This window comes from Mirounga angustirostris, unplaced genomic scaffold (assembly GCF_029215605.1).
Source record: "Mirounga angustirostris isolate CCGP_5_RB_7025 unplaced genomic scaffold, mMirAng1.0.hap1 SCAF_11, whole genome shotgun sequence".
In the NCBI taxonomy this organism is placed as follows: domain Eukaryota; kingdom Metazoa; phylum Chordata; class Mammalia; order Carnivora; family Phocidae; genus Mirounga; species Mirounga angustirostris.
In genome coordinates, this window is record NW_026991719.1 from 87,005,108 (window position 1) to 87,019,858 (window position 14,751).

Below are 14,751 nucleotides of genomic sequence, written 5' to 3' on the forward strand. Positions count from 1 at the left end.
CGAAGGCAGACACTTATCAACTGAGCCACCCAGGCACACCTAAATTTTGGATTTTTAAATGCAAGCAAGATTCTGTCTTGAAGCTCAGAAGTTTTAGTCCAGCCACATTTAGTTGTGATTAATGATACATTTGGGTTTATTTATATCACCTTATGGGATTTCTCTTCTGCTTTTTTCTACACTTCTTTTTTCCCTTTCATGCCTTTCTTTCCATTAGTCAATTTTTTTTTAATTTTTTTTTTAAGATTTTATTTATTGAGAGAGAGAATGAGAGAGAGCATGAGTGGGGGAGGGTCAGAGGGAGAAGCAGACTCCCTGCCGAGCAGGGAGCCCAATGCGGGACTCAATCCCGGAACTCCAGGATCATGACCTGAGCCGAAGGCAGCTGCCCAACCAACTGAGCCACCCAGGCGCCCCTCCATTAGTCAGTTTTTTAAATTATTTTTTTCTCCTAATGGTTTGGAAGTTATACACTGGTTCTTTCTTATCCTTTTACTTAAAATGTCTGAAGTTTCTCAATAGTTCTGCCCTCCCTTAAAACAATTCAAGGACTTAGACAATTTTAACCAAACCATGCCTCTCCAACTTTGTTTTTATAGCCCCAAATTATTCATAATCAGCATTATTGTTTGTTACAACCAATGCTTATTTAGATCTACCCACATATTTACCAATATTTTTGCTCACAATTCTCTTTCCCACTCAGTGCTTCCTTTCAGAAGTAAATACTTCAGTATTACTTTCAGCAAGGATTTATGAATTCTTGATCCTCTCAGTTCATTTCTGGAAATGTTTTTACTGCCCTCACTCTTGAATAGTAATTTAGCTGGGGGGTTGCCTGGCTGGCTCAGTTGGTAGAGCATGGGACTCTTGATCTTGGGATTGTGAGTTCAAGCCCCACACTGGGTGTGGAGATTTCTTAAAAATAAATTTTTTTTTTAAAGATTTTATTTATTTATTTGAGAGAGAGAGAATGAGAGACAGAGAGCATGAGAGGGAGGAGGGTCAGAGGGAGAAGCAGACCCCCTGCCGAGCAGGGAGCCCGATGCGGGACTTGATCCCGGGACTCCAGGATCATGACCTGAGCCGAAGACAGTCGCTTAACCAACTGAGCCACCCAGGCGCCCCAAAAATAAATTCTTTAAAAAAATAATTTAGCTGGGTTTAGAAAACTAAGTTGACAGGTATTCTCCCTCAGAACTTTGAAGATATTTAGCTGTGTTCTGGCATACATTTTATAATTTCGAAGTCTGCTGTCTCTCATAGTTTTCAAGAATTTTCTCTTTGTTTTTGGTGTTCTGCAGTTTGACTCTAACATGTCTGGATATAGATTTAATTTTATTTATTTTATTTGGCACTTGTACTTCCTAAGTCTTTTATCAATCCTGGAAAGTCCTCAGCCATTATCCCCTTGAATTTTGCCTTTCTCTGATTCCTTCTGGAATGCATCTTAGATTAATGTTTCACCCTTCATTCTATCCTCCTTGTCATTTTGCCTCTCTGTCATACTTTTTATCTCTATTTGTTCTTCATGCTGGGTAATTTCCTCAAATCTAACCCCCCACACACAGCCCAGTGGTTCTCAGGATTCTAAGCTTGCTGGTGTTTGCGTCCACTGGTTCTCACTCATGTTAGATAATTTATTCTTGTAGTTTTTTTTTATTGCGATGTCTTCTTTAATGGGGTTTGTAAAAAAAATTCTGTGAAAATTTTTGTGGTCCATGTGTGGGAACATCCATTCAAAGCAGTTCTACTTTTGCTTCTGCCAAAAGCATCAGGGTAAAGGTTCCTGGTAATGCAGATTGTATAAATTAAAATCTAAAACCCACATGAGTTTCGGGCCTGTGCTTTAATTCACAGATATTTTTTCTTCCATCTAGGACTTAGACACAGACAGATAAACTTCCTTGTAGTTTCCCTCTGTTAAAGATGTAGATTTTTTTCTAGTCCAACCTTTTATGGAGAGTACAGCCCTTCCAGGGGAACTTAATGATGGTAACATTGGGCTCAATATCTCATCTCCTGTCCCTGTGGTTCTTTTTGGTTAACTTTTTATTTTAATTCCAGTTAGTTAACATACAGTGTAATATTAGTTTCAGGTGTACAATAGGGTGATTCAACACTTCCATACACTTGGTGCTCATCACGACAAGTGCACTCCTTAATACCCATCACCTGTTTAACCCATCCCCCTCACCCACCTCCCCTCTGGTGACCATCAGTCTGTTCTCTATAATTAAGAGTCTGTTTCTTGGTTCGTCTCTCTCTCTCTCTCTCTCTCTCTCTCTTTCTCTTTTTTCCATTGCTCATTTGTTGTTTCTGAAATTCCACATATGAGTGAAATCATATGGTATTTGTCTTTCTCTCACTGACTTATTTTGCTTAGCATAATACTCTCTAGCTCCATCCACATTGTTGCAAATGGCAAGATTTCATTCTTTTTGATGGCTGAAGAATATTCCATTGTTTATATATACCACATCTTTATCCATTCATCAGTCGATGAACATTTGGGCTCTTTCCATAGTTTGACTATTGTTGATAATGCTGCTATAAACATCAGGGTGTATGTGCCCCTTTGAATCTGTACTTCTGTAACCTTTGGGTAAATACCTAGTAGTGCAATTGCTGGGTCATAGAGTAGTTCTATTCTTTTTAAATTTGTTCTGTGACCTAATATGTGATCTATTCTGGAGAATGTTCCGTATGCACTTGAAAAGAATGTGTATTCTGCTGCTTTAGCATGGAATGTTCTGTATATATATCTGTTAAATCCATCTGTTCCAGTGTGTCATTCAAAGCCATTGTTTCCTTGTTGAATTTCTGTTTACATGATCTGTCCTTTGATGTAGTTGGGTGTTAAAGTCCCCTACTATTATTGTGTTATTATCAATTAGTTCCTTTATATTTGTTATTAACTGTTTTATGTATTTGGGTGCTCCCATGTTTGGTGCATAAATATTAATAGTTGTTATATCTTCTTGTTGGATTGTCCCCTTTATTATGATATAGTGTCCTTCTTTGTCTCTTGTTACAGTCTTTGTTTTAGAGTCTATTTTGTCCAATATAAGTATTACTACTTCAGCTTTCTTTTGACATCCATTTGTATGATAGATGTTTCTCCATCCCCTCACTTTTAATCTGCAGGTGTCTCCAGGTCTAAAATGAGTCTCTTGTAGGCAGCATTTAGATAGGTCTTGTTTTTTGCTTTTTGTTTTTTTTAAAGATTTTATTTATTTATTTGACAGAGAGAGACACAGCGAAGAGAGGGAACACAAGCAGGGGGAATGGGAGAGGGAGAAGCAGGCTCCTCGCTGAGCAGGGAGCCCAATGCAGGGCTCGATCCCAGGACCCTGGGATCATGACCTGAGCCGAAGGCAGACACTTAACGACTGAGCCACCCAGGCGCCCCCAGATAGGTCTTGTTTTTTATTCATTCTGTCACCCTATCTTTTGGTTAGAGCATTTAGTCCATTTGCATTCAATTATTGATAGATATGTATTTATTGCCATTTTATTACTTGTTTCATGGTTGTTTCTGAAGGTTTTCTTTGATCCTTTCTTTTCTTTCATGATTTGCTGGTTTTCTTTAGTGATATATTTGGATTTCTTTCTCTTTATTCTTTGCATATTTATTAGTTTTTGGTTACCATTAGGTTTGTATATAACATCTTCTGCATATAAAAGGCTATCTTAAGTTAATGATCATTTAAGTTTGAACCCACTGTTTCTCCTCTCCTCCCTGTGTTTTAGGTATATGTTGTCATGTTTTATATCCTTTTACTTTATGAGTTCCTTGACTGTTTTTTTTACAGAAATATTCATTTTTACTGCTTTTGTGTTTCCTACCTTCATACTGTCACTTTGGGTCTTTCCACTCAAAGGGTACCCTTTAATATTTCTTACTGGGCTGGTTTTGTGGTTATGAACTTCTTTAGTTTTTGTTTGTCTGTGAAACTCTTTATCTCTCCTTCTATTCTGAATGATAGCCTTGCTGGATGGAGTATTCTTTGCTGTAGATTTTTCCCATTCAGCACTTTAAATATATCATGCTCCTCCCTCAAGGATTGGAAAATTTCTGCTAAAAAAAAAAAAAAATCCCCTGATAGCCTTATGGGGTTTCCTTTGTATCTACTGTCTTCTTTTGTCTTGCTGCTTTTACAATTTTTTCTTCATCACTATATTTTGCCAATTTAATTACAGTATGCCTTGGTGTGGATCTGCTTTTGATGGTTTTGTTGGGGGTACTCTGTGTCTCCTGAATTTGGATATCTGTTTTTTTCCCCAGATTAAGGAAGTATTGAGGTATTATTTCTTCAAATAACTTTTCTGCCCTTTTTCTCTCTTCTTCTTCTGGTACTCTTATAATACAAATGTTATTATGTTTGATGGAGCCACTAAGTTCCCTTAGTCTGTTCTAGTTTTGCATAATTCTTTTTTCTCTCCTTTGTTCAGCTTGATTACTTTCCATTTCTCTGTCTTCTAGGTCATTCATTTGTTCCTCTACTTCTTTTAGCCTGCTATTTATTGCATCAAGGGTGATTCTAATCTCATCTATTCCACTCTTCATCTCTGATTGGTTCTTTTTTTATCTCTACATTAAGGATCTCACTGATGTCCTCTACCCTTTTCTGAAGTTCAGAGAGTATCTTTATGATATTACTTTAAACTCTCTATAAGGCATGCTACTTATATTTATTTCACTTAGATCTCTGGCTGTGGTCTTGTCCTGTTCTTTCATTTGGGGCATATTCCTCTGTCTCTTCATTTTGTCTAAGTCTCTGTGCCTGTTTCTGTGTATTAGGAAAATCAGCTATGTCTCCTATTCTTTTTTTTTTTTTAAGATTTATTTCTTTGAGAGAGAGAAAGTACACCAGTGGGGAGGGGTAGAGGAAGAGGGAGAGAATCCTCAAGCTGACTCCCACTAAGCACAGAGCCCAATGCAGGGCTCGATCCCACGACCCTGAGATCATGACCTGAGCTGAAATCAAGAGTTGGATGCTTAAGAGCTGAAATCAAGAGTTGGATGCTTAACTGATTGATCCACCCAGGCACCCCACGTTTCCTGTTCTTGAAGGTAATGGCCTTATGGAGAAGAGGTTCTATAGTTCCCTGCCATGTAGTGTGCCCTCTTCCCAAGGGCCTGGCACTTCTGGGAGTGTCTCCAATGTGTGCTGCATGTGCTGTGCTGTTTTGTCTTGGCTGCTTTATTCTTCAGACCAGTCATCTGCAGAGGCTCTCTTTGCCTGTTGTGGGCAGTGTTTGGCCCCTGGTCTGAATGTGACTCATAGGTGTGCTTTGGTCTGTTTGTGAAATGAGACCTATTGCCACCTCCACCAGAACTAAGGCTCTGCAAAACTCCTGGGTCAGGACATGTGGTATTGGCAGAGGTTTAGGCCAGTCTTCTGGAGAAGGGGGCCCGCTGTGCTGGGAATGAGGCAAACCTGACTGGGAAGGGTGGTTCCACTGGAGTGCAGGGGGGCAGGGCTTGCTGTAAGCAAGTTAGGTAACAAGTGTCAGCACTGGGCTGTTTCCTGCAGGTGGCCCTATGCTTATGCTGAGGGGCAAGGGAAGGAAATGGTGCCTGCCAGTTCCTTTGCTCCCAGAGGGGTCTCTCTGTGAATGCGGCCTCTCTGGGACATACTATGAGAAGAGCAACTAACTTCTTCACTGTGTGCCCCAGGCACTCTTCAGATCACTGTTTCCACACTGTGTGTTCCACAGGCTATTTGCCCTGTCTTCTTTCCAAGAGTAGCCCCAATGCCCTCTGTGTTCTTTTTTTTTTTTTTTTAAGAGTGGGAGTGGGCATTTTAATGTTTGTCATTATTTCTTCTTTTTTGTTTTGGTTTGGGTTTTTTTTTGTAGTTTTTAATTTTATTATGTTATGTTAGTCACCATACAATACATCATTAGTTTTTGATGTGGTGATCCACGATCTATTGTTTTCATACAACACCCAGTGCTCCATGCAGTATGTGCCCTCCTTAATACCCATCACTGGGCTAACCCATCCCCCCTCTCCCCTCCCCTCTAAAACCCTGTTTGTTTCTCAGGTCCATAGTCTCTCATGGTTCATCTCTCCCTCCAATTCCTCCCCCCCCCCATTTTTCCCTTCCTTCTCCTAATATCCTCCATGTTATTCCTTACATTCCACAAATAAGTGAAGCCATATGATAATTGACTTTCTCTGCTTGACTTATTTCACTTAGCATAATCTCCTCCAGTCCCATCCATGTTATTGTAAAAGTTGGGTATTCATCCTTTCTGATGGCTGAATAATATTCCTTTGTATATATGGACCACATCTTCTTTATCCATTCATCTGTTGAAGGGCATCTCGGCTCGTTCCACAGTTTGACTATTGCGGACATTGCTGCTATGAACATTGGGGTGCATATGGCCCTTCTTTTCACTACATTTGTGTCTTTGGGGTAAATACCCAGTAGTGCAATTGCTGGGTCTTAGGGTAGCTCTATTTTTAATTTTTTGAGGAACCTCCACACTGTTTTCCAAAGTGGCTGTACCCACTTGCATTCCCACCAACAGTGTAAGAGGGTTCTCCTTTCACCACAACCTCTCCAACATTTGTTGTTTCTTGCCCTGTCCATTTTTGCCATTCTAACTGGTGTAAGGTGGTATCTCAGTGTGGTTTTGATTTGGATTTCCCTGATGGCTAATGATAATGAACATTTTTTCATGTGTCTGTTAGCCATTTGTATGTCTTCTTCAGAGAAGCGTCTGTTCATCTCTTCTGCCCACTTTTTGACTTGATTATTTGTTTTTTGGGTATTAAGTTTGAGAAATTCTTTATAGATTTTGGATACCAACCCTTTATCTGTAGTGTCATTTGCAAATATCTTCTCCCATTCTGTGGGTTGCCTCTTTGTTTTGTTGACTATTTCCTTTGCTGTGCAGAAGCTTTTTATCTTGATGAAGTCCCAAAAGTTCATTTTTGCTTTTGTTTCACTAGCTTTTGGAGATGTATCTTGAAAGAAGTTGCTGTGGCCAATGTCAAAGAGGCTACTGCCTATGTTCTCCCCTAGGATTCTGATGGATTCCTGTCTCACATTGAGGTCTTTCATCCACTTTGAGTTTATCTTTGTGAATGGTGTTAGAGAATGGTCGAGTTTCATTCTTCTGCATGTGGCTGTCCAATTTTCCCAGCACCATTTATTGAAGAGACTGTCTTTTTTCCATTGCATGTTTTTTCCTGCTTTGTCAAAGATTATTTGACCATAGATTTGAGGGTCCATATCTGGGTTCTCTATTCTGTTCCATTGGTCTGTATGTCTGTTTTTGTGCCAGTACCATGCTGTCTTGGTGATCACTGCTTTGTAATATAGCTTGAAATCAGGCAACGTGATGCCCCCAGCTTTGTTTTTCTTTTTCAACATCTCCTTGGTGATTCAGGGTCTTTTCTGATTCCATACAAATTTTAGGATTGTTTGTTCCAGCACTTTGAAAAATGTCATTGGAATTTTGATCAGGATGGCATTGAAGGTATAGATTGCTCTGGAAGGCAGCTATGCTAACCACTATACCACCAACGCTATAGATTGCTCTGGGTAGCATAGACATTTTAACAATGTTTATTTTTCCGATCCACGAGCATGGAATAGTTTTCCATCTTTTTGTGTCTTCTTCAATTTCTTTCATGAGTGTTTTGTAGTTCCTAGAGTATAGATCCTTTACCTCTTTGGTTAGGTTTATTCCGAGGTATCTTATGGTTTTTGGTGCTATTGTAAATGGAATCGTTTCTTTAATTTCTCTTTCTACAGTTGCATTGTTAGTGTATAAGAAAGCAACTGATTTCTGTGCATTGATTTTGTATCCTGCCACATTACTGAATTGCTGGATGAGTTCTAGTAATTTGGGGGTGGAGTCTTTTGGGTTTTCCACATAAAGTATCATGTTGTCTGCGAAAAGAGAGTTTGACTTCTTCTTTGCCAATTTGAATACCTTTTATTTCTTTTTGTTGTCTGATTGCTGTTGCTAGGACTTCTAGTACTATGTTGAACAACAGTGGTGACAGTGGGCACCCTTGACGTGTTCCTGATCTTAAGGGAAAGGCTCTCAGCTTTTCCCCATTGAGGATGATATTCGCTGTGGGTTTTTCATAGATGGATTTTATGAGCTTGAGGAATGTTCCCTCTATCCCTATACTCTGGAGAGTTTTAATCAGGAAAGGATGTTGTATTTTGTCAAATGCCTTTTCTGCATCAATTGAGAGGACCATATGGTTCTTCTCACTCCTCTTATTAATGTGTTCTATCACATTGATTGATTTGCGAATGTTGAACCACCCTTGCATCCCGGGGATAAATCCCACTTGGTCATGGTGGATGATGCTTTTAATGTATTGTTGGATCCTATTAGCTAGGATTTTGTTGAGGATTTTGGAATCCATATTCATCAGGGATATCGGTCTGAAATTCTTTTTGATGGGGTCTTTTCCTGGTTTGGGGATTAAGGTAATGCTGGCCTCATAGAATGAGTTTGGAAGTTTTCCTTCTGTTTCTATTTTTTGAAACAGTTTCAGTAAAATAGGTATTATTTCTTCTTTGAATGTTTGGTGGAATTCCCCAGGGAATCCATCAGGCCCTGGACTCTTGTTTTGGGGGAGGTTTTTGATCACTGCTTCAATCTTGTTACTGGTTCTTGGCCTATTCAGGTTGTCAATTTCTTCCTGTTTCAGTCTTGGCAGCTTATAGGTTTCCAGGAAGGCCTCCATTTCATCCAGATTGCTCAGTTTATTGGCATATAGTTGTTGAAAATAATTTCTAATAATTGTTTCTATTTCCTTGGTGTTGGTCGTGATCTCTCCCCTTTCATTCATAATTTTATTAATTTGGGTCCTTTCTCTCTTCTTTTGGATAAGTCTGGCCAGTGGTTTATTGATCTTATTAATTCTTTCAAAGAACCAACTTCTAGTTTCATTGATCTGATCTACTGTGTTTCTGGTTTCTAATTCATTGATTTCTGCTCTAATTTTAATTATTTCTCTTCTAATGCGTGGCTTAGGCGTCATTTGTTGCTTTTTCTCTGGTTCTTTAAGGTGTAGAGTTAGTTGGTGAATTCAGGATTTTTCTCTTTTTTTGAGTGAGGCTTGGATGGCTATGTATTTCCCCCTTAGGACCGCCTTTGCAGCATCCCATAGGTTTTGGACCGATGTGTTTTCATTCTCATTGATTTCCATGAATTGTTTAAGTTCTTCTTTGATTTCTTGGTTGACCCAAACATTCTTGAGCAGAGTGGTCTTTAGCTTCCAAGTGTTTAGATTTCTGCCAAATTTTTTCTTGTGATTGAGTTCCAGTTTTAGAGCATTGTGGTCTGAGAATATGCAGGGAATAATCTCAATCTTTTGGTATCGGTTGAGACCTGATTTGTGACCCAGGATATGGTCTATTCTGGAGAAAGTTCCATGTGCACTTGAGAAGAATGAGTATTCTGTTGTTTTAGGGTGGAATGTTCTGTAAATATCTATGAGGTCCATCTGGTCCAGTGTATCATTCAAAGCTCTTGTTTCCTTGTTGATTTTCTGCTTAGATGATCTGTCCATTGCTGAGAGTGGAGTATTGAGGTCTCCTACAATTAAGGTATTGTTATCAATATGACTCTTTATTTTGGTTAACAGTTGGCTTATGTAGATGGCTGCTCCCATGTTGGGGGCATAGATATTTACATTTGTTAGATCTTCTTGTTGGATAGACCCTTTAAGAATGATATAGTGTCCTTCTGTGTCTCTTATTACAGACTTTAGTTTAAAATCTAATTTGTCTGATATAAGAATTGCTACCCCAGCTTTCTTTTGAGGTCCACTGGCATGGAAGATAGATCTCCATCCCTTCACTTTCAGTCTGGATGTATCTTTAGGTTCAAAATGAGTCTCTTGTAGACAGCATATGGATGGGTCCTGTCTTTTTATCCAATCTGCAACCCTGTGCCGTTTTATGGGAGCATTTAGGCCATTCACGTTGAGAGTGATTATTGAAAGATATGAATTAATTGTCATCATGTTGCCTGTGAAGACGTTGTTTTTATAGATTGTCCCTGTAAATTTCTGTTGTAGATCACTCTTGGGGTCTTTCTCCTTTTATAGAACCCCCCTTAATATTTCTTGCAGGGCCGGCTTAGTGGTCACATATTCTTTCAACTTCTGCTGGTCGTGGAAGCTCTGCATCTTTCTATCCATTCTAAATGAAAGCCTTGCTGGATAAAGTATTCTTGGCTGCATGTTCTTCTCATTTAGTACCCTGAATATGTCTTGCCAGGCCTTTCTGGCTTGCCAGGTCTCTGTGGATAGGTCTGACGTTATTCTGATGTTCCTCCCTCTGTACGTAAGGAATCTCTTCCCCCTAACTGCCCTTAAGATGGTTTCTTTGGTTCTAAGATTTTCAAGTTTTACTCTTACATGCTGGGGTGTTGGCCTGTTTTCCTTGATCTTAGGAGGGGTCCTCTCTGCCTCTAGGATTCGAATGTTTGTTTCATTCCCCAGATTAGGAAGTTCTCAGCTACGATTTCCTCAAATACATCTTCTAGCCCTCTCTCTCTCTCTCCACTCCCTCCAGGATTCCAATTTTTCTGACATTGGAACGCCTCATGGTGTCACTTATTTCTCTGATTCTATTTTCATGGATCCTGAGTTGTTTTTCCCTGGCCTCCTCTTTTCCCTTTTTATCTATTATATTGTCTTTCAGGTCGCTTATTCGCTCTTCTGCCTCAGTTACCCTAGCTGTTAGATTATCTAGATTGGATTGGATCTCATTGATAGCATTTTTAAGTTCTGCCAATTCACCTTTTCTTTCTGCCCTTAGAGACTCTATGTTGCCATTAATTGATTTCTCCATTCTAGCCATTGTCTTCACACTTGCTAGCCTGAATTCCATCTCCGACATCTTGGTTATATCTGCATCCATTTGTAAATCTGCAGCGTAAGTCATAATCTCTGAGTCTTTTCTGTTTTGGGGGCTCCTCCTCCTAGTCATTCTGTTGATGGGTGTTTGAGGGAATGTATAGAGTCCAAATTATTGACCAGAACCCAAGCAAGATGCACCTGTTTTCTTGGGACCTTAGGGTTGCTGGCCTCTTGTTTTCCCAGCCTGTCTTCTTCGGGAGGGGCCTGCCACGCTGTTACTCAGGCAACCCTGTTTGGGCGGAGTTTTCCTGCACCCCTGTGGCGGGGGATGGGCTCAGTGGGAATCAGTCTTTGAGGCTTTTGTTCTCTGGCGGCTTTCCCTGGCGGCTTTCTGCGTCTCTTCCTCGAATCAGAGCAGAAGAGACCGATTCCAACCCTCTACCTCAGAGCAGAGAGACCGCATTCTGTTCTTCAGTGAGCTCTCCAGGCCACACCGTCTCCGTTTCTGTTCATGCTGCTATAAACTGCAGCGTCCTGGGTTGTGCACCCCTCCGCAGTGCTCCCCGTCCTGCCTCCAGGTCGGGGCACGTCTCTGCCCTTTGTGCTTCTGAAACCGCCAGCCGCTCCCAATTCGCGCACATGTGACTCCACCGCTCGGGGGTTCCCACCCCGGGGGTTGCAGTTCACCAGCACGACCCCAGCGCACCGGGTTTCCATCTCGGAGGCTGCAGTTCACGTGCGCGTGACCGACGCTCCGGGTTTCTGTCCTGGCGGCTGCCGTTCACGTGCACGCAACCCTGCCGGTCTGGTCCTCCACCTCAGGGCTGCCCTAAAGTCCTTTCCCGACGCTACTGGTCTGCGAGTCTGTGCCCCGTATGCAGCGTGCGAGGCTGTCACTCACCGGCGGTGTAGGGTCCCCAAGGCCAGGCACCCTCCCGCCGCCGTTTATCCTCCAATATCTGCCCGCAGGATCACGGCTCTCCGCATCGTACCTCAAAACCAACTGCCTGCGATATTCTGTTTGTTAGAGATCCAGATCTTCTTACATCTCAGGCTGGTTTCGTGGGTGCTCAGAGTGGTCTGGTAGATAGCCAGCTCAATTCCGGGGACCAGTTGAAATAGGGTCCCCTACGGGGCACCTGGGTGGCTCAGTCCTTATGCGTCTGCCTTCGGCTCAGGTCATGATCCCAGGGTCTTGGGATCGAGCTCCGCATCGGGCTCCCTGCTCCACGGGAAGCCTGCTTCTCCCTCTCCCACTCCCCTTGCTTGTGTTCCCTCTCTCACTGTGTCTCTCTCTGTCAAAAAATGAATAAAATCTTAAAAAAAAAGAAAAAGAAAAAAAGAAATAGGGTCCCCTACTCCTCTGCCATCTTTCCCCCCTCCCTTCACCCTCTGTGTTCTTATATGAGCCAAGCCCACTGGTCTTTAAAGCTCCAGCTTTTAGCCCCACTGGTTGCAAGAACTCACAAAATTCAGACCCTCTTGCTTTCCAAGGCAATTGCTATGGAGATTTGTTTTCCCCATGCACTCCCCTGTGTGCTAGTCCATTTCTCACCCTTCTCTGCAACTGTCGCTCCCTCGCCACCACAGTGGCCACAATCCACTTCTCTCCCAAACCATGTCTCTGTACTTCCTACCTTCTTCAATGTGACCTGTCCTCTACTTTTAGTTGTGGAGTAGTCTGCCAGTCTTCAGGTCAATTTCTGGGGTATTAGGATGATTTGATAGTTATCTAGTTGTATTCTTTGGATGAAGCTAACCTAGGGTCCTCTTACTCCACCACCATCTTCCCCTACTCCCCCTGTCATTCTTAAAAGCTGAAACTCCCTTCTCAGGGCAACCATAACTTCCATTCACAAGATTACAACTTTGATTTTCAGCTTCCTCTTCATTTCTGGAACCCAGGGGTTTTCCTTTATTTCTTGTGAGCTCAGTTATACAATTTATTTCATTTATGCAATTAAAAAAATGTTTGTATATTTTATCTTGCACTTATAGAAGTTTGTATGAAAAGGTTTTTCAGTTAATTTAGTTGGCCATATTTTTGGAAATGGTCAGTCTGCTTTCTTAACTGAGCAAAATATTTTGAATATTTCCCCATGTTAATAAATATTCTTTAACATAATTATAGATATAATTTCCCAGAAATCAGTCTCCAAGTAACACAAGAGTGTATGAGAGAGTGCTCTTGCTAGAAGTGAAATCGCTAGATAAATGCATTTTTAAATATTTTGATAGACTTACCCAATTTGCCTATCAAAAACCTTATACTTGTGTATACTTCTCCCAAAAATATATGAGTACTTATTTCTCTGCACTCTAAGAAATTCCAAATATCATCATCCTTTTTCATTTCCAATTTCGTAAGGAAAAAATAGCATCATATCATTTTTACAAACTACCTTCTTTGACATTGTTTTGTGTTGGTCTCAGCCTATCTATACTGATACTAACAACTAGGAATGCCTGGAGCCACACACACATTTTCCCAACCAATGAGTGGCTGGACTGGTCCTCGTGGTTCTTATTGTGATTGCAAGACATTCCTCCATAACAAGCAGCGGGGAACTTTGGGAAAACAAAGATTATTACTTACATATTCAGGAAGGTACACAGCATGCCAGGGCCACAGAGAGGTCACAGGTAAAGAGTTTGTGTTCTGCTTTTATTGGATCGAGGGTGAGGTGCCTAGTTTCCTGGGTTCACTCTTCATTGGTGAATTTAAAACTTAAAAGTGAGGATTAAAGTGCAGGAAGGGAAAAGCAGCCAGTTACCTAGGTCACCCAGGGCTTTCTAAAAGGGGAACTTCATTGGGGCACCTGGGTGGCTCCTGTTGGTTAAGCATCTGACTCTTGATTTCAGCTCAGGTCATGATCTCCGGGTTGTGAGATGGAGCCCCTGTTGGACTCCATGCTGGGTGTGGAGCCTGCTTGGGGTTCTCTCTTTCCCTCTTCCCCTCCCTGTTCCCTCTGTAAAAAAATAATAAAATAAAAGGGGAACTTTGTAGGTGGGGGTGGCCTGTCTCTTTATCTACTTGTGTAGCTAGTAATGTGTTTATTTGAGGTGGGTATCTTTGAAATGGATGCCTCAGCAATCAAAAGTTTAATGTTAGGCACTTACAATCAAAAAAGCTAATTGTCACGTACTTACACTACAGACATACTAGTGAGGTTGAACAATTTCTTATATATTAATTTGTCATTTATGTTCTTGTTTTGAGGACAGTTTTTTTCTTTTGATCGTTTTTGTATCAGAATATTTAACTTTTTCTTATTGATTTGTAAAAGCTACTTATATATTAAGAATATCAAATTTGGTTTTCTGTAATATATTTTACAAATATTTTCCCCAGGATGTTCTTTACCTTTTAATTTTGTTTATAGTATTTTTAAGAGGAAGTTTTATTTTTATGTAGTAGATAATCTGTAGACAGATTATCCACTTATTTTTATTTTTGGTAGTTTTAAGGCTTCATCTTCTACTTTTTTTTAAAAAATATTTTATTTATTTATTTGAGAGAGAGAATGAGAGACAGAGAGCACGAGAGGGAAGAGGGTCAGAGGGAGAAGCAGACCCCCAGCTGAGCAGGGAGCCCGATGTGGGACTCGATCCTGGGACTCCAGGATCATGACCTGAGCCGAAGGCAGTTGCTTAACCAACTGAGCCACCCAGGCGCCCCCATCTTCTACTTTTAACTGTATCCATCTGGAGCTTATTTTAGAGCAATTATTTTTTAGCCTCCTAATACTAGACTTAAGCATTACAAAATACATTTAAAACATTCACTGTCACATTCTGACTTCTTCCATTTAATTTTAACGATGAAAGCATCCATAAATTATACTGTTAGAAGAGCAGTTGATGATTTGTAATATATTATAAAGTAACAGAATTTG